At 39.4% G+C, this 19,850-nt stretch overlaps 1 pseudogene across 1 annotated transcript in view; it reads left to right on the forward strand.

Moving 5' to 3' along the window:
• LOC145820268 (nuclear pore complex protein NUP107-like) overlaps positions 1 to 19,850 on the forward strand; it is a 167,383-nt pseudogene that overhangs the window by 129,182 nt on the left and 18,351 nt on the right. The window contains exons 6-10 of the transcript XR_014361486.1: positions 123 to 245; positions 1,439 to 1,562; positions 1,643 to 1,830; positions 13,808 to 13,982; positions 14,102 to 14,224. The product of XR_014361486.1 is annotated as a nuclear pore complex protein NUP107-like (transcript). The remainder of the gene's footprint in view (positions 1 to 122; positions 246 to 1,438; positions 1,563 to 1,642; positions 1,831 to 13,807; positions 13,983 to 14,101; positions 14,225 to 19,850) is intronic.

Below are 19,850 nucleotides of genomic sequence, written 5' to 3' on the forward strand. Positions count from 1 at the left end.
TATGATTTGGTAATATGTTTAACAAAGTCAGACACAATTGTCTACATTAGCTTGGTATTGTCATGCATTGGGAGACATTATGTGCAACCATTAACTGGGAAATGCAATTTCTAATTTTCCAGGTATGCGATATTTCTATTTTCAAAGCACCATGAAGAGTTGGTTGGCATCTATGCTTCTCAACTTGCACATCATCGTTGCATTGACCTCTTTGTGCACATGATGGAGTTAAGGCTGAACAGCAGGTGTTTTTTCAAGGCAGAACTGAAATTTGTTTCATCTTTTTAATAGTTTTGGAAAAATGCTATCCAAACTAACAAATCACAAATTTTTCTTGCTAACTGTACAATAATGAAACTTTGGAAACTGGACTCACTTCAATGATATAAGAGTTAAAAAGTTTGTTTGATTTGTTTTGTGTATAGCATTACTCATTCTTTTGTTCTCCAACTTGTTCATTCCTTTTCCTTCATGTTTGATTTATTTAGTCTTTTTTTTTTCCATATTTTTTTGGCCGGGCTGGAGTTGATGCTTCTTTAGGCTTGTGCACAATTTATAGGTGCGTCAATTGTGCTTCACTATTTATTATTGGGGGAATCACAAAACAGTGGGACAGGAAAAAAAAAATTTACACAAAATGGAGGGGTGCAACTCCCCAGTGTTTGAGTTGCAGCCCATCAGAAAATGAGTTGCACCCTCCCATGTTCTGTTAATTTTTTTTTTTTTTTGGTCCTACACCCTGTATTGTAATTCACCCTAAATAAAACTGAAGACGACCATATAGTTGGAGGTGGTAATTTCAATCCAGGATTGAGTATTTTTTACAGATGTGTTACTGAAAGAAGAGAATTTCTAGAAAATACTATAGTTCGGAAGAAAACAGTATTTGTCTTTGTAATGGTCCTATGTCCTCTCTATATATTAACAAAATGGGAAATTTTTTTTTTTTTTTTTGTGTGTGCATACGGTTAGATATTTTTTGTTTCTAAACATGCTCATTATGTTTGTATTGTATAAATGTACACTATTTTGCAAACATAATGAGCATGTTTATTCTGTGAATGCAGTGATAATGTTACTGTGCCTAGGTTTTCTCAGCTAAACTATGTTAGCAAGATTATCCGTGTTGTCATTAAGGAGGTGTATGGTTGTTTCTTTTGAAATGAGGAGCCTTGGCTTCTTTATTTCGTTGGCCTATGGGTACTGTACTGTGAACAGTTTCATAACTGTTCTCTTTGTTCATTTGCTGTAAAATATCCCACTAGCTGTGTGATAAACATGCTTCTAATTTCCCTTTTCAACAAATTGTGTGTAGAACTGGGAGGGAAAATGTTGTGCTACCAACTATCCTGGATACACAGAAAGATTATAAGATTCTTAAATATGAAGTTGTGAGTTTGTTTTTAATGTGGTAACATGTTGCTTTTTCTTTGGCCAGTGTGCATGTCAAATATAAAATCTTTGTTTCTGCTATTGAGTACTTACCATTTTCTCCTAGAGATGATTCGAAAGGCAGTTTCGAAGAAATTGTTGAGAGGATTTTATCTATTTCCTTGACCTTAGTTTTATTGTTTAAGACAGGGTGAATTGAATAGTATTATTTTTATAACTGGGGAGTTCATTTACAACCTACTCTAACAAGGTTCTGTCAAGATCTCGGGAAATCAAAGCTGGAAAATATGATAAATCATCTGATATTGCTGAGCAACATCAGTTGCAAAGTCTTCAAAAGGCTATGGTTGTACAATGGCTCTGCTTTACACCTCCCTCCACTATTAATGATGCTCAGGCTTCTAGTGCCAAACTTCTCCTCCGAGCACTGTTACACAAGTATATATATATATATATATATATATATTTGTACTTCTATTTGTATTTGGTCCCATAAAAATTGCAACAGGTCTCTTCTATTTACACGGACAGTTTTCTACACGCACAAAAATCGAAAAAGTGGGAGGATTATCTCAAATGTTCGAGAGGTCAATCAGTATACATCTACCAACTCAAGTCTGTAGGTATTAGGTATCAGAGGTGGGGATGCAGAATATAAGAGGCTCAAGGAAGGCTAAATTCAAAGAAGCAATGATATTTAGACATTGGCATGATTTCAAAAAGAAAGTTATAGGAATTTTATATAATTATGTTTATAGTATTATTAGAGTCTAATTTTATGATTATTTTTTTTTTTGTTTTCTAGTCTTTTTAAGTCAAAGGTATTTTAGTAGTTTCAAATTTGTTGACATGGGCTGTAGCGGTTGCCCATGAGTTGTCTTATGGGTCTAGTTATTTAATTGGTTTTTATTTATGCTTTTTATTTGGTCTTAAGTTGGTTTTGGAAGTCAAAAATAGTTTTAGTAGTTTTCTTTTTTTATTCCAGTTGGTGTAGGAAGTCTCCTAGTTCTATATAAAGCCATCTAATGCTTATAATTTAATGGAGTCGATATATTAAAAATATTTCAATGCTTTGAAGCTTTCTTATGGACTGTGAAAGCTCCAAAATCCATTAGGGTTTGATAATAAGTAAGAAAGCTTTCTTAGTCCCAATAATAACCAAGGGATTTTAGGATTGATTCCTAAACCTATCTTCTTCTTCTCACATACCCTAGTTATTAATATTGGGTTACTATTCACAGCCCTCAAAAAGTGCACTTTTCAACCTCAAAGCCCTATCCATTCACCCCCAAGTCAACTTTAATCCCTTCCTATACCTATTACCCCTTAATTTAACTGTTAAAGCTTAAATTACTCACTGTTTAGGTCATCATAGGAGTTGCATGGGTAGGTATGATATCTTGGGAGGTGTATTAAGGCATGTAGCAAGCGAGAGTGAAAGTTCAATGTCCCCTCTTGTTAAGCCTAGTCAAGGTGGAGTTATTTTCTTAGGGTGGCCAGTTATCCTCGACAAACCCTTGATCCTAGCCTTCAATCTATAATCCTTAAATGATCTCGACTAGTGAATGCCTAGGGAGACATAGGGAGTGCATAAGGGAGGCATAGGCAAGCAGAGGACCAGGTTATGTTGATTGAGTCGAGATAGTCATTCTCGAGTGTTCCTAGAAAGAATGAGGTACAAAGAACAATGGGCAACATAGGCTCTAGGCAAGCTGGGTGCTCTAGAGCCATGGTGTTATTGAGTAGGTTATGGCTAAGCAATGAACTCGGCTTTGCCACATATGCTCCCAACCATGCATTGTACTCTTCATACTTTTGACTCATTCACTTTGGAGCACTTGCTTGTTAGGGCAGCACCTGCTTTAGTGAGCTAAGCATCCATACTTGGTGTGTATACTTAAGCTAGGCATACAACCTCAATTTGTCTTGTGAGGACATCGTCGGGTCTCCGAGCTTTGTCATGTATAGGCATGGTGATAATATCGTGGTGCTCGTAGGGCTCACCACATGTCGGGGTGGTATAAGTACTCACAGCGTCAAAATCCTTTTGTGGTATTGCTTGACCAAAATTTCAAGTCCCATAATCGATGACTGGTGGAATTGTGAGTCTTCTTTTGTCCCCTATACGCATGCTATATTAACTGCAAGTGTTCACGAGTTGAGTCGGGTCAGGTTTACCCTTAGTCCGCCGGCCGAACCGACACCATCAGGTGAAGAAATCAGTCACCCCGTTATTGATCGATATACTGTTCAAAATCAATCGAATCATAGACCTCGGTTTAATAGTCAATTCAATCGATTTTGAAGATCCAGCAAAGGCAGAGAAAGAGTAGAAAAAAATTTATTAAAAATGAAATTCAAATTTCAAAACAATACACCTTAAAACTTATATATATGTATATATTTACAGATCTGTGCAAGAGAGAGTGGAGGAAGAAAATGAGGCAAAAGGGAGAGAGAGAGGGAGAATCGCAACCGCATCTGCAACCACCATGACCGCCAATGCTTGCCGTCACGATCACCTTTGTCTACCACTGTCACTGTCACCACCACCATTAAAGAGGGGAGGAAGATTGAAGATGGAAGGGAAAAGAGAGAGAAGCAGAGATGAGAGAGAGAGAGAGTGAGAGGTAGAATATTTCTTAAGACTCCATGGAGAGAAGAAAAAATAGAGTGTGAGTGACCTATAGAGTGAAGAGACACTGAGAGATAGAGAGTCTTCTTAGTTTTCTAGAAAAGACTTTTAGGGTTTATGAAAGTGAAAAACATTGAATGGCTATGAAGAAAAATAGGAGAAAGTAAGAGAGAGTGAGAGATAGAAAGTATCTTTGTTTTTTGGGAAAGGCTTTGGGTTTATGAGAGAAAGATATTGAATGGTTATGAGAAAGTGTAGCAGTCTGTCATAGAGAACTCAGACTGACACAAGTGTACTTCCAAGGCCACCAGTATAAAATGCTATATAATTTTATTTATTTGGTCAGGTGTGTATTTTTTGTATCCATTTTCGACCGCAAACTGGTGAAATAATATATTAGAAAACCGTAGCCAATCATTCACTTGCTTGAAATTGTCTCTAACATCATGAGGCAGTCTGTGTCGGACGATTTATGCGGGTTAGTAGGTATAATGAACAACCCTACTATTAACCCCAACATCCCATCCTTAATAATAACTTCTACACCTAGGTATTTCTCAACTCGTTTTCAACTTGCCAGTGTAATGGATGCTAATCTTTTTTTTCAACTTGCCAATGTGCGATCTGCCTTTTACCTTTTGGAATGATCAGGTTTTCCAGATCATAGGAGAGAAATGTGGTGGTTTGTTGGAAGTTGATCGAAGAACCATAGCTTTGGATAATCTTTTTGAGGCTAGGTTGAAAGTCAGAGGCTTCGACTCTAGTTTTCTGCTGGCGTTCATGGAGGTGAAGATGGAAGGACGATCGTCAATGGTTCGTCTGAAATCTTTGTCCAAGACAGTGCGCCGCCAAGTGGAAACGTGGCCAAAGGTTTTCCGACCAGCACCTTCAGGCGATCCCATCGCCGATGACATGGAAGTTGATGGGTCAGGGAGGACACGTGGAAGCTTGGTTAGGGGAAGTCGAAGGGGAGAAAGGAGTTGAAGGGTCTGGGGACAGATTCGATGATGTAGTGGTGGTAGGGGGAAGATCAAGAGATAGGGGGATCAAAATGATATTGAATGGGCCACAGAAGGAACATGATGGGCCGAGTAAAATTTTGGGTTCAAGTGATTTTCTAAATGTGGGCCAAGAGTTTAATTATCAAAAGCCCATTTCTGTTTTTTCCAAGGGATGGGCCATTTTCTAAACAATACAAGGAATATAATGGTGGGCCTAATAGAAGTGACGAGCTCAATTCAAATGAATTGGGCCCAGTGGGTTATATGAATGGGGCTCATATCTTGGAGGAGGGAATTAGGGCTGAGTCTCAACCATTGGGAGCTAAAGTTCGACCCGATTTGATCGAAGACGAAGGACAACCACTTGGAGCGATAGAGATCCAGCGACGGCTGTCGTCTGGCACGAAAGGAGGTGTCGATGGCGAAGGTGATGGGTATTTACAGAGGGACAGTCAGGATTGACTAACGCAGGAGGAGATTCAGCTTGGTTTAGCTGATAGGGTGGACGACTCTGTTGAAGGAGAGCAGAGACTAACGGCGGAAGTGGATGAATGGGTCGATGAAAGAATCGAAGAAGAGAATGATGCTGAATTGTTGAGTCGAAAGGTGGATGAAGGGTGTTTCGAACCTACTGAAGTGTTGCAAGCCTTGAATATTTATGGGTCTGGGTCTGAGGAGAGTTCAGACTATGACTCTGGTTCAGGTTGTGAAGAAGAAGATCAAGAAGAATCTGATCTCGAGCTTATTAATCTTTTTACTGAGAAGGACAATGTTGAGGAGGACAAAATTGAGAACGACATTATCAAGGAGGATGAAATTGAGGTCTCCGAAACAATGGATCATGTCAGTGACTCTGTTCATCATGACTATACAGAACTGTCATCACAGAAGGGTCACATTGTTATTCCTGACTCTTTTTCTCTTGGGGATTGGATAGGGGTTTCTCAGTGTCTTGGTCTCAAGTGTTCTGTTAGGGGAAGGGATGATAGAGGAGTCACTCCAGATATCTCGGGAGCCATGAGGGATGTTCCTATCACTAACCCTGTATCCTATAATGCAAATATAAATGCAGTCCTCGTAAATGATGCTCAAGAGGGAGTTTCTGTAATGCATTTGCACAGAAGAGGCTGTGTTTTTAGTAGTTTGAGTTATAGTGAGGTAGAGACAGAGCGTTGGTTGATGGAGTTAAGCAAGTATGCATCATGTCCAATTGAGGAGAATGAAGTACCCCATTTCAAGCATTTGCTTCAAGTTATGGGGCTGCCCCTAGTAAGTTTAAATGGTAAAGGGTGATGGTAGTAGAGTGGATAATAGTGTCACTAGAGGAGAGAGTACTAGACGAGGAGGGGTTTCGGTTAGAAAGGGGGCCAGGGAGTTAAGGAATTTGGTGAGTACAATTAATTACGACAGAAGGCATGTGGAGGTTAGGGGTGACAATGATTATCAATGAAGATTGTTAGTTGGAATGTGAGGGGTTAGGGATCCCGAAAGAAAAGGGGGATCATTAGGGGTTTTTTGAGGACACATCAACCTAACATAGTCATTTTTCAAGAAACTAAAGTAGAGGCTTGTGATAGGACTTTTATTAAAAGTATTTGGGGAACTAGACATAAAAGGTGGGCTTTTGTACCTTCAGTGGGAAGGTCAGGAGGTATTTTAAGTATTTGGGATGAGAGGGTTGTGTCAGAGTGTGAATCAGTAGTCGGAGAGTTTTCACTATCAATTAGGTTTAGGAATCTAGATCTCAGTGAGTGGTGGCTGTCGGGGGTATATGGTCCAAATGGCCCTTCTAGGAGAAAGGATTGGTGGGGTGAGTTATTTGGTTTATTTGGGTTATGCTCTCCTAATTGGTGTTTAGGGGGGGATTTTAATGTGGTTAGGAAGGTTTCAGAAAAGCTTAATGGGAACAGAATCAATAGAAGTATGAGAGATTTTGATGGTTTTATTAAAGGGTGCGAGTTGGTTGACCCTCCTCTATTTAATGCTAGGTTCACATGGTCTAATTTAAGGGAAATGCGGGTATGTTGTCGATTGGACATATTTTTATTTTCTTTGGGGTGGGAGGGGGTTTTTCCCAATGTCAGGTAGGAGGCATTACCAAGATTGGTATCTGATCACTGTCCAGTGATGTTTAAGAGTTGTCCTTTTAGGTGGGGTCCGGCTCCATTTAGATTTGAGAGTATGCAGTTGGAACATCATTCATTTAAAGAGGCCTTTGAGGAGTGATGGAATTCAGCTACTTGTCAGGGGTGGGAGGGTTATAGATTCATGAGAAAGTTGAAAGTGATTAAAGAGAATGTGAAATAGTGGAATAGGGAGGTTTTCGGGAACTTGGAATCAACTAAATGTCAGGTTTTGCGCAGGATTGAGGAGATAGATACTTTGGAGATGCAAGGGAGTGAGATTGAGGCCTTGAGGGGAGAGAGGAGGGAGTTAGGTTTGAAATTGGAAGAGTTGAATCTTAGGGAGCAGATTTTTTGGGCACAAAAAGCAAAGGTGAAATGGCTAAAGGCAGGGGATGTTAGTTCAAAAATTTTTCATAGAATTGCGGATGGGAAAAGGAAGAAGAAATTCATTAAGCGATTGGAAGTAAGGTCAGGTGTAGTGGTGGATAGAGGAGCAAATAGTTCAAGGGATTTTTTATTTTTATTCTAATTTGTTTTCGGCGGATGATATTGTTAGGCCTGGGATAGACGGGCTTGAGTGGCAGCCTATTGATCAGGGAATTGCGATGTGGTTAGAGCGACCTTTTGAGGAAAACGAGATTAGGGAAGCAGTTTTTGAGTGTGAAAGGGATCAGGCTCCGGGTCCAGACGGATTTTCCATGGTGGTTTTTTCAAGACTGCTGGGAGGTGGTGAAGGGGGATTTGGTAAGAGTTTTCATGGAGTTTTACGAGACAGGGGTGGTTAATTTATGTACAAATGCCACTTTTATCTGTTTGATTCCTAAGAGGTAGGGAGCCATTAGAATGGGAGAATTTAGACCCATTAGTTTGATTACATCACTCTACAAGATTTTGGGTAAGGTATTGCCAAAAAGGCTGAGATGTTCTGTAGGGGATACAATTTCTTAGACACAGGGGGCTTTTGTGCAAGGTAGACAGATTCTAGATGTGGTTCTGGTGGCAAACGAGGTGGTAGAGGAGTGTCGGAAGTCGGGAAAGGCAGGTATTGTGTTCAAGGCAGATTTTGAGAAAGCTTATGATCATGTAGATTGGCGTTTTTTAGATTTCGTGACGAATAAGAAACGGTACGGTGTGAGATGGAGATCTTGGATTAGGGGTTGTTTGGTGTCTTGTAATATGTCGGTGATAGTTAATGGTAAGCCAGGGAAGTGTTTTAAGGCCTCACAAGGGTTGAGACAGGGAGACCCTTTATCTCCTTTTCTATCCATTTTGGTAGTGGATGTGTTAGATAGGATGATTGAGAGAGCTAAAGAGGTAGGCCTGTTTGAAGGCTTACAGGTTGGTAGAGATAGAATTAGTGTGTCACATTTGCAATTTGTGGATGACACTATTTTCTTCTCTACGGGGGACGAGTGCCAAGTGGCAAACCTTTTTTCTGTGGTAAGGCTCTTTGGGGTGATTTCAGGGCTTAAGGTTAACCTAGAAAAGAGTAGGGTAGTGGGTATTAATGCCGATCCTAGGCTGATTCAAAGTGTGCCCGATTTGCTTGGTTGCGCAATTGAGACTTTTTCTATGAAGTATTTAGGCCTCCCATTGGGAGGTAACCCAAGAGGTGACGGTTTTTGGAATCCAGTGGTAGAAAGGATAGGTAAGAGGTTAGAAGGGTGGAGTAGGGCCTTATTGTTCCGTGGGGGTAGGTACACTTTGGTTCAGACAGTGCTGAGTGGGATTCTTATTTATTTCTTGTCTTTGTTCAAGATTCCGGTCAAGGTAGCAAAAACCATAGAAAAGCTAATGAGAGATTTTCTGTGGGAAGGGAAGGATGAAGGAAGGAAGGATCATTTGGTGAAATGGGAAACGGTGTCATTACCAAAGGAGAAGGGGGCCTTGGCAGTTGGTAATATACTGGCTAGAAATATGGCTTTATTGGGCAAGTGGTTATGGAGATTCCCAATTGAGCGTGATTCATTATGGCATGCAGTTATCAAAAGTAAATATGGGTTGCATGTTAATAGGAGGGACTCTCGGGTGGTTTCTAGGGGTAACGGGTGTGCTCCGTGGAAGTCTATCTCTCATATTTATCCAATTTGGTCCCAATTCATTTCTGTAAGGGTGGGTAAGGGGGACACGGTAAGATTTTGGGAAGATGTTTGGGTGGGTTCTTTGTCCTTTGCTGAATCCTATCCGCTTCTGTATAGAGTTTCTCAATCTCATAATTGTTCTGTTTCGTCCGTGGCTGTTTCTTCGTTGGCTCCTTGTTCGTGGAATTTTAATTTTTCCCGTCATCTTCATGATAGGGAAGTTCCCGAGTTGATATCTTTATTGTCAAGGCTTGAAAATGTTTCTTTGTCTCCAATTTTGGAGGATCGATGGTTTTGGAATATTCATTCGCCAGGATCTTTTACTTGCAAATCCTTTCTGGATAAAATCATTGATATTCCGCATGTACCTCAGTTTTTGTTTCACAAAATGATTTGGAAGGCATGTGCTCCTCTTAAGGTGAAAGTTTTCATGTGGATCTTGGTTCATGGGGGTACTTTGACAAATGATTCATTGCAAAAGAGAAGACCTTCATGGTATCTTAATCCTCAATGGTGCATAATGTGTTGCAAAAGTGGAGAATCTTTGGATCATCTTTTTTTGCATTGTTCGGTGGGAGGGCTTTTGTGGAATGGGGCATTTGGTTTGGGCAATGTACAGTGGGTGGCTCCTAAAGGAGTTTCTCAAATACTATTATTTGATTTTCAAGTTTTTGGAAGGTCAAAGAGGGCTAAAGTTCTTTGCAGTTGTGTAGTCTTTGTAATCTCCTGGGTCATTTGGCTGGAGAGGAATGGGCGTATTTTCGAAGGAGGAAATAGTGATATAGATTATTTATGGGATAGAGTGAGATACTTGGCATCTTTTTGGGCTTCGGCGAGTCCTGTGTTCCGCGGGATCCCTTTGTTTTTTATTGCTTCAGATTGGGTGTCGGTTTGCTTTGAATAATATGTAGTTGGTGGTCTTTTGGTTTTCTTTGTCTTCTTTGGATGTATTTTTTCTTTTTCCTTGTTGAGGATGCCTCATCCTCTCTTTCTTTTTGGCCTTGTGCCTTAATAAAATTTTTCTTTTCTGTTGCTGATCAAAAAAAAAAAAAAACATTGCCAACTTCTCAATAACCATGTTTGGAATTGACGGTATTTGAAATGTTTTGGTTGTAGTTTTCTCTATAGTGGATCCATTATTATCTATAAAGGAATTTCATGATTTTATATGTCAAGACTGTAGGTTTTATGAGAAATTTGTATATTCAATTGTATATATAGTTACATCAAAACCTCAGTATATGTAACCCGTTACCTAAAACTAAAGAGGAAATACAAAGATTACATAATCACATTCATACCTAATATAACATAATTACAATCGTGCCTAAATCAAGCCAACTATATACAATCAGAACTATGCCTATATAGAATATATACAATATATTCTCACAAAGACATATCCATAGTAGCTTTAAACTAAAGGCCTTGCAATATGTGAAAGAAAATTCTTTGGTTGGAAAAATATTTTATATGTGAAACACCTGGCAACAACTCTAGAAAGTGAAGTTTGTAAAGGCAGATCCTTCTATGAGGCTTTGAATCCACTTGAAATGTAGAAAAATTGTCTCAGGAAGACTCATTCTAATACAAACAGTAAAGAAAAAATTAAAAAAGAATAGCCCCCTTCCACAACTTGATGTCAGGCATATATTGTGACCGGAAAATGTTTCTTGAGAAAATGGTTTAACATAAAGGAAAGGAAAATAAAATAGAAATAATTTGTTTTCTTGTTATTTATTCAGTTTAAAAGAAAATTTATGTAAAAAAATAATTTCAACTTTTCCGCGATGCTGAATCCTGTACTTTTTATAGGAAAGGATTTGAGGAAAACTAGTTCCTTAAAGGAAATAGTTATGGTGGAACCTACATTTTCTTGTAACAATTGAACACGTGTACATGACAGTAAAAGAAAATGATTTTCCTTTTCTTTCCTTTCCTTTCCTGTCCTATCCTGTCACTTGAAGCAGCCTAGGCGTTCTTGAGTCTTCAGAGGATGTGTCCATTAGAGTGGAATTCTTATTTTTTTTCCCCTCCTATTGGTGCTTTGTTGGCTGCAACTGGAAGTTGAGTTCAAAAATAAAACACCATGCTCAAAGAGGCTTTTCTGCATACCTCCAGATTCAACTTGGAAACAAGTGGTCCATAAGCCCATGTACTCAAGTAATTATTGAAGCTTTAAATGAATTGTAAATACTTCAGGATGATCCCTATCATCTATTTTTGTTTATATGCTTAATTGCACTCTAAGAAGCATGAACATGGACACGAGGTACGGTGATCTCAAAAAATGCAACACAGACCCAGTGGTGACACAACAATAAAATATTTTTTCATATATTTTTATTTGCTATGTAGATTAATATTACATCTACAAACAATCAAAAATTAACAAAATCTAACACTAATTCTTTGGAAAAAAAAACTTTTAAATTAACACTTATCATTTATGTCTTTTTTTTTCTTTTTTTTTTAATAGATGATTTATTAATTATTTAAATCTAACAAAAAAAGAATAAACATCCAGTGTTTTAAAAGGCGCGCGCCTAAGCACGAGGCGCAATGAGGTGCAACCTTGCGCTTCGAACAGATCGAGGCGAGGCGCAGCTTAGGCGCTGAGGCGAGGGCTTTCTGTGAGGCGCAAGGCGTGGGCCTCATGGGCTTTACCCATTTTTCTACTCCAATTGTTGATTAAGTGCTTTTTTTGTGGACATACCCACAGGGATTCAAAACTATTCAATATAAAATGACCAAATGTAGTCAAAAGAGAGCAAAAAGTGATAAAAGATTGAATGTTATACTTTATATCTTTTGTTGGATGTTATATTTCTAATTTTTAGAAGATTGAATGTTATGTTCAGAAATTATCGAAAATGGTTATGATTTTTTAAATATTATATATATATATATATATATATATTTGTTATGTTGAAAAATTTGCCTATTTTATAATTTTGCTTTTCTTCTACTACTTGAGCTTCGCTTTGGTGAGGCACGCACTTTGCCTCGCGCCTCGCGCTTAGGCTATAGCAGACCGTATCGCCTCAGTGCGCCTAGAGCCTTTTTAAACACTGTAAACGTCCAACATTCACCAAAAGCACTTGTTTTAAAAATAAATAAGGGGACACGCCGTGTGTCCTATATGTGTCCCCGAAGTGGTGCCACGTGTCCCCTAAAACTGAATTAATTAAATAAGGGGACACGACATGTGGCGTGTCCTATACGTGTCCCCGCAATGCCTGCGTGTCCAATACGGCTACGACACTCGTTTTGAAGCGTCGATGCGTCATAGATTGCACTAACATAATCAATGTGAATGGCTCTACCAAATTATGGATAAATGTGGGTTATCAAGTGTGAGTATGAAGGTTTGGGCATGAAGATAGTCACTTTGTTGAAAAATTACAAAAGGTTTTGTTTGTACCTACGCCAAATGTGAGGTTTGTTCCTAGTTTGATTTGTTCCCCATATTGGAGAAATCAACACTAGGTAATTTCCTTCTCACCCATATAGTTATGCTTAAATTTGACTTTCTCCTAATGCTTTCAATAGGTCGAACCAACACCAGCAAATTGGCTTTGGCCTCACCTAGTTATAAATTTCTTTACCCATCTGATGTCTACCAAGTTACAGGAGTGTATTTAGTACAAGGGTAATGGAACTTAGATGAATACAAATATGAGTCATTTTCCCCGTGTCTTGAATTGTGCGGTTTTCCATATCATACATTTGGTTCTAGTACTGACATTTGATACTTGTATACATGTCCACAAATCATGTAAAAAATGCTTTTTTTCAGTGAATGATGAGAGCTTAGTGATTTTTATTTTTATTTTTATTTTTGTTCTTTACATGATTTAAAATTGGAAGCAATTACATTTGTGATATTGTCTTTAATGCTAGTGCTTCTGGGTTCTGAACTATGTTACCAGGGACATGGATCGTTCCAGTACGTGAAACAGGAACGAGAACGGGCACGTGATATGCCACATGCTCTAAAATGTGGTATGATAGGGGTAGACCTGCATATATTGTACTTAAAAATTTAAGATACTTCTAAAATAATTTTCTTAAAACTATTAGACATCCAATAAATGTGATATTTTCTATTAGCATTATGACCCATTTTTTTTGTTGATGTTTTTGTCTTGTCAAAACTTAACTCACCTTAGATTTTAGTTCATTATATTTGATATTTTTCCTTCTAAGGTAACATTTAAGGACATATATTGAAAAAAACTTTTGGAATCGCTTTGGATCACTAAATTTATCATTTTGGAACGGAAGTGTACCATGTTTTGGAACGTGCATACCAATACATAATTTGTTAGGGTATTAGCGTTTTCTGGTAACCTAGGTTTTGAATATGTTTTTCTCGTTCCTTTGATTAAGCTCTATCATCTATTTGTGGTTTGAATTTGTCTAGTTTCTCCCATTGTCTGCTACTGTGGTCTCTTCTTGCATTATTCTTATACATGCTTGACTAATTACTTTACTATTTTTCTTACCTACCTATTTTCTTGTTCTCATCTTGTTGGCTTGCTATATACTGATCTTTCATTGTTATTGTAGCAACATACTGTTCAGGGAGTTTGCTCTTATTTCCATGTGGAGGGTGCCTGCAATGCCCATAGGTGCCCACACATTGCTAAGATTTCTTGCAGAGCCTTTGAAATAGCCAGCTGAAACTCTTCTTTCTACTGAGGATCATGATGTTTCTGAGAACCTAAGAGAATTCCAGGACTGGGTATGGTTTATTTAGATCTGTTTTTGTTCATTGCACTCAATGTTGTTTATGCTTTTTTTTGGCCTTGATACATTATCACTTCTAAGACTGCAAGTTTGTACAATGTTTCATTAAATTAGAGTGAGTACTACTCTTGTGATGCAACTTATCGCAACTGGTTGAAAGTTGAGTTAGAGAATATGGAAGTTTCTCCCCTTGAATTGTCAGTCGAGGAAAAGCAAAGAGCGATTGCCGCAGTTAAGGTGTCACGCCCCACTTTTTATTACTCGAAGTATTACCAATTTCATTTACTTAATTCCATTTCAGAGATAACATGCAGAAATAAACTCGTATATTCAACTTGTAGAAGTGAATAACATTGCTCTCATTCGTATGCAGGTAAATACAACATGAGAACACTAAATAAATTGCCCTTGGGCTTACATCATTAAAAGTCAAGAAGAAGGATATAACCCTTTTACATAAATGGCATTCCGCCAACACAAAAGAGGCCCCGTGGCCAACAAATAAGAAGATCCAAAACCTTGTAGCACATCCTGGCTATCACCTGAAAAAGATTCAACAACGTGGGATGAACATATAGTCCAGTAGAGATCTCAACATGATCCTCAACAATAACAACTTACAGATAGCTATGATCATGAATGTTCAATCTCATACTAGAATAGTAATGTGGCAGTTTATACAAAATATACATAAGTATGAACTTTTCTCGAAAACAGCCATTTCATTCAACGCTATAAGCGGTTCACCTTCTTTCCTTTTAATTACCCATTTTCCCAAACTTTCATGACTATAACAGTTTTTTTTTTAAAAAAAAAAAAACAATTTCACCAAGCCCATCACTCTTCCCCCACTTTCCGTAATTACAACAAAATGACCTTTTTTGAAAACATGTTCACAAATACCCCACTTTCCTTCACACTTTCCAAAATCTCAAAATGGAATTTTGGTTTGTTCCTAATACATTCATATCAATACATGCATGCCTTAAATAAAAGGGAAATAACAAATCATCAACATGTATATAATCCACAAATGAGGCAGCCCAGCCTTTCAAAACAGTAACCATCGCAACCCATAACATACTCAGATACACTGACGATAACAATTAAAACTCTGCTCTACCGGCTATATGCACAGTAGCTAAGGATATGCCAAAGCGATAAGCGAGATAATAACTCATTTTAAACATTTCATACCTCATAATAGATACACATTTTAGTCCTGTATCAATCTCAGACAAAAACACTTCCATACTTCACAAATGATACACATTTTGGTGTTGTATCAATATCAAACAAAAACACTTCTATACTTCACAAATGATACACATTGTAGTGCTGTATCAATGTCAAACAGTTTCCGGTTTAGAGGTCCATCCCCTATCTTCCCCTAAACCGTGGAGTACATCCCCTATCTCCTGCCACACAACACAATGTATATAAACAATTATCATATACAAATTCCTCAATACAACAAAGCATCAATAACAAGTGTAATACATACACATAAACTATTCAATAATGTTTAACAAACACAAGTGTAACGCATACATCACAATTCAACACACCAATGTCATCCTCCACCGATGACCAAGGACAAAACCTCTAGATGCATGTATTCAGTACACCTAATAAAAGAGACTCAACTCTCAAGCAAACCTTAAACCTATAGCGACCCCGGTCATTTCCCACTTGATTATTGTATCCGGACTTAGGTTCCGTAGATTCTGTCATTGTATAATTGTTGTTGTTGTCCCTTATTTTCTCATTTGGAATTATAGGATGTGTTGGGCAGGTTTGTTTCAGGTTGGTTGGCTTTAGAAACCGAGTGTTGCTGTCCAGGTTTTTGGTTCTTCGCTCGAGCGAGGAGTTGTTCGCTCGAGCGAATGGTTGCGTTTGATTTGGACCTGTAGCTGTTCATTCTTGGCTCGAGCGAGATTTTCTTCGCTCGAGCGAGTGAGTTCGTCCTTCGCTCGAGCAATAGTTCCTTCGCTCGAGCGTGTGTCTTGTTGCAGACCTGAGGGTTTGAGTTCTTCGCTCGATCGAGCTTTCTTTCGCTCGAGCGAGCTTTTGAGTTGTTGGCTCGAGCAAGGCTTCCTTGGCTCGAGCGTAATTTCTCTGTGTCTGGTTGCTCGAGCGACCAAGTCTTCGCTCGAGCGACCCTGTCCAGTTTATATACCCAGCAGCGGGTTTTGATCAGTCTTTTCTTATTCTTTTTGGTTCTAAACCCTAGGTCCGACTTCTCTCCCTCAAAACTCATCTTCTCTTTAGGTGTTCATCTACTTCTAGTGTGAATCCATCTTAAGTTCTTTGTAAGAAAGATAGAGGGCGGCTTGGGCTTCATTCTAATCTGAACATTTGGTGATTTGGAGCATATTGGAATTTGGGCACTCATCTCTGTCTTCATCATTTGGGTTGTTTTCTTTGAAGTAGGGATTTCCTACTCCATTTTATAGGTTTTGTCCTAAGTTTTGGTATTTTGATATGTTGGAGATACTTTGGTAAATTTTGGGAAAAACCCTAGTTGTATTATTGAATTAATTTGTATAAGTAATTCATGGAATTGGGAAAAGATGGTTAAATTCATGGAATTGGTGAATTCATTGATTAAATGGCGTAATTGGGTAATTGGTATCATTTGTCTATTGAATTCTTTACATAGTTATTTTCAGTTTAGAAATAACTGTTTTGGGCTATCGGTGGAGGATAGTCGTGATTGTTGTAGACATTGCATGTGGATTAGGAATAACTGAAACTAATCACATTGGTTAAGTCATTAATGTTGACTATGGCATTGATACAGAAAATACGTGTATTGATTGAGCATTGCATTTGCATACATTGTTTTGTGTGTGGGAGGAGATAGGGGATGTACTCCACGGTTTAGGGGAAGATAGGGGATGGACCTCTAAACCGGATTTTGTTTGGGAGGAGATAGGGGATGGACTCCATTAGCATCACTTTTATGTGTGCTTATTTATATAGAAGTGTTTTATTGATACAGCACTAAAATGTGTATCAATCTGGAAGTATGAAGTGTTTGATTTGAGCTTGAGTCTCATTTGTTTGTTGATATTGGAAGGATGTGAACATTATATATGTGATTCACTGTTGTAAGTTTGGCCAAGTTCTGAGCCATGTTGATAAAATTGGAAACTAAAACGTATCTTAGACAATAGTGTCATGAGATTGTAAAATGAAGTAATTGATTATCTTGGTTAACCATCTGTTGAATACTATTGCTTTATTCATTGCTTATAAGTGGTTTAGTATATTTCTACTGGGCTGTGGCTCACCCTTTATGGGAACATCATTTTCTGGTTCAGGTGATAAAGTACCTCCAAGGACTTAGCTTGGGAGGGTTTGGCTTCTGGATTGAAGAAGACTACCTTTAGTTAATTGTCTTTAATTATTAGTACATGTAAACATTCAAGCCTGGGGCTTTTTCTTGTATTGAGTTAGAACTCATATTTTTGTATCCAAGTGTTGGCTTGGAAAGATGTAAGCCTGTAGGGCATTTTATTCGATGTTACATGTAATGCTTTATTTAGTAATACTCTGATGAATGGATTAATATATGGTCTTCTTTAAATAACGCATGTCAATGAAATATAATGGGCTAATTTTGAGGGCGTTACAACTTGGTATCAGAGCGTACCGGGTTTGAATACTTTGGGTACGTGGGAAGTGATTAGTATCACATTGGGTTCGTCTCGTTTGATAGAGACTTAGTGTAATGTTATATGCTTATGTGATAACATGTTTATGTGATTATGTGGGTATGGAATGTAGTTTCTAGGATGTTGATTGGACCCTTGAGTTTCTAGTAGTCTTGTTGGAAAGGCACTTGATCACTGCTGCTTCCAACCGGAACTATAGTAACGCATTGGGACTATCATTATCCGGGAATGAAATTCGTAGGTGCTTATGTGATTATGTGCTTACGTGGAATGAATTATTGTTGTCCATTGCATTAGGACGCGAGTGTTTAGCTTCGGCACATTTATTAATGTGCTAATGTCTTTGTTTCCTTTATTAGGATGTCAGGACGAGGACGAGGTCGCGGTAGGCGTGGTAGGCCGGGTAGGCAGGAGGTGCCTGTGCCAGAAGAGATTCCGGCAGTTCAAGAGGGAATTGGCCAGGCCAATGTGGCCGAGCCAGTAGGCCAGCAGGCTATGGGCGCTCTAGCCCGAGAGATAGCAGGTGCATTCAGGGAGTCAGTAGGCATTCTCAGAGCTGAGAATCAAGCTCAGGCTGTTATTGTAGATGCAGGACCTTCCTTTCTGAAGAGGGAGTTCTTCCGGTCTAATCCGGATGAATTTGTGGGTGATCCTAAAGAGCCGCTTAAGGCAGATGAGTGGCTCGAACAGACAACGAAGACGTTTGAGATGCTGGGCATCGAAGACGAGGGGTTGAAAGTGACCTTGGCATCTTTCCAGTTGAAGGGGGATGCGGGTCAGTGGTGGAAGTTTACTAAGGGGCGTATAGGAGGTACGTGGGAGGCTTTTGTGAATGCTTTCCAGGAAAATTTTTTATCTCCGGCAGTCAGGGAGAAGCTGCGAGACCAGTTTTGTCAGCTTAAGCAGGTGAGTTCTTCAGTGGCCGAGTTTGAGGCTGCATTTACTAGTTTGTCCAGGTTTGCACCTGAGTTGGTGGCGTCTGAGGAACGCCGTTGTATTGAATTTGAGAAGAAGTTGAGGCGTGGCCTCAAGCTGAGAGTTGGGGGAACTATGATTCGGGATTATGGGCGTATGGTTGATGCTGCAGCCCATATGGAGATCATGATGCAGGAGGAGGAGGAAGGGCAGAAGGGCTCCAAGAGGAGTCAGGATAGTCAGAATGATGGTAGGAGACAGAAGGGTTTTAATCCCCAGCAGTCTCAGGGTAGCTTTTTGAGATCGACTTTTCCTGTACCGAGTGCTAGTTCGGGGAAAGGCAGCCAGGGAGACATTACCTGTTTCAAGTGTGGCCAGCTGGGCCACAAGTCTCCAGTTTGTCCTCAGAGGGGAGGAGTTCAGAGAGCAGCACCTTCTTCGGCTCGATCTCAAAGCCAGAGTCAGGGTAGAGGTCAGCCACTCTCGTGTTTTCAGTGTGGTCAGCCAGGGCATATGAAGAGGTATTGCCCGCAGTTGGGTAGCACATCTGGTGCATCTGGTTTGAGGCCGATTCAGGGTCAGCAGCCAGCTCAGTCGGGTCAGGCCTCGAGGGCCAATCAGGGGGGGCTTCATCGTCTGAGTCGGTGCAGCAATCTTATGCTCCTAGGGTTGAGCAAGTTGATTAGAGGTCGTCTGGGCGTGTGTATGCTGTTACCGCGCAGGATCTTGTGCCAGCACCATCAGTTGTGAGAGGTACCTTCTTGTTTTGCAACTCGGTTGCTAATGTTTTGATTGATACGGGTGCATCTCATTCCTTTGTGTCAGCTGCATTTGCATCTATTTTGGAGTTGGAGTTAGCACAGTTAGCATCTCCTATTTGTGTAGTGTCACCTCTTGGGGGTGAATTGATTTTGAAACAAGGCGTTAGGGGTTGTGATATAGAGGTTGATTATCATAGAATCCCATTTTCCTTTGTAGTTATGCCTATGAGGGGTTTCGATGTTATTTTGGGTATGGACTGGTTATCGTCATACCGGGCAGTTATTGATTGCTACCGCCAGAGGGTCACTTGTTGTACTGTGAGCGGAGAGTATTTTTATTTTCTGGGGGACCGGGTTGGTGATGTGTTGCCACCGGGGTATGTTCCACGAGGACGCAGTGAGCTTAGTGGTCTACTTGCTAACCTTTCGATTAGTGAGGATGAGGAAACACAGATTGTGTTGCCAAGGGTGGTTTGTGAGTACTCGGACGTCTTTCCCGAGGATCTC

This window comes from Camellia sinensis, chromosome 2 (assembly GCF_055761805.1).
Source record: "Camellia sinensis isolate YWXY chromosome 2, ASM5576180v1, whole genome shotgun sequence".
In the NCBI taxonomy this organism is placed as follows: Eukaryota; Viridiplantae; Streptophyta; class Magnoliopsida; order Ericales; family Theaceae; genus Camellia; species Camellia sinensis.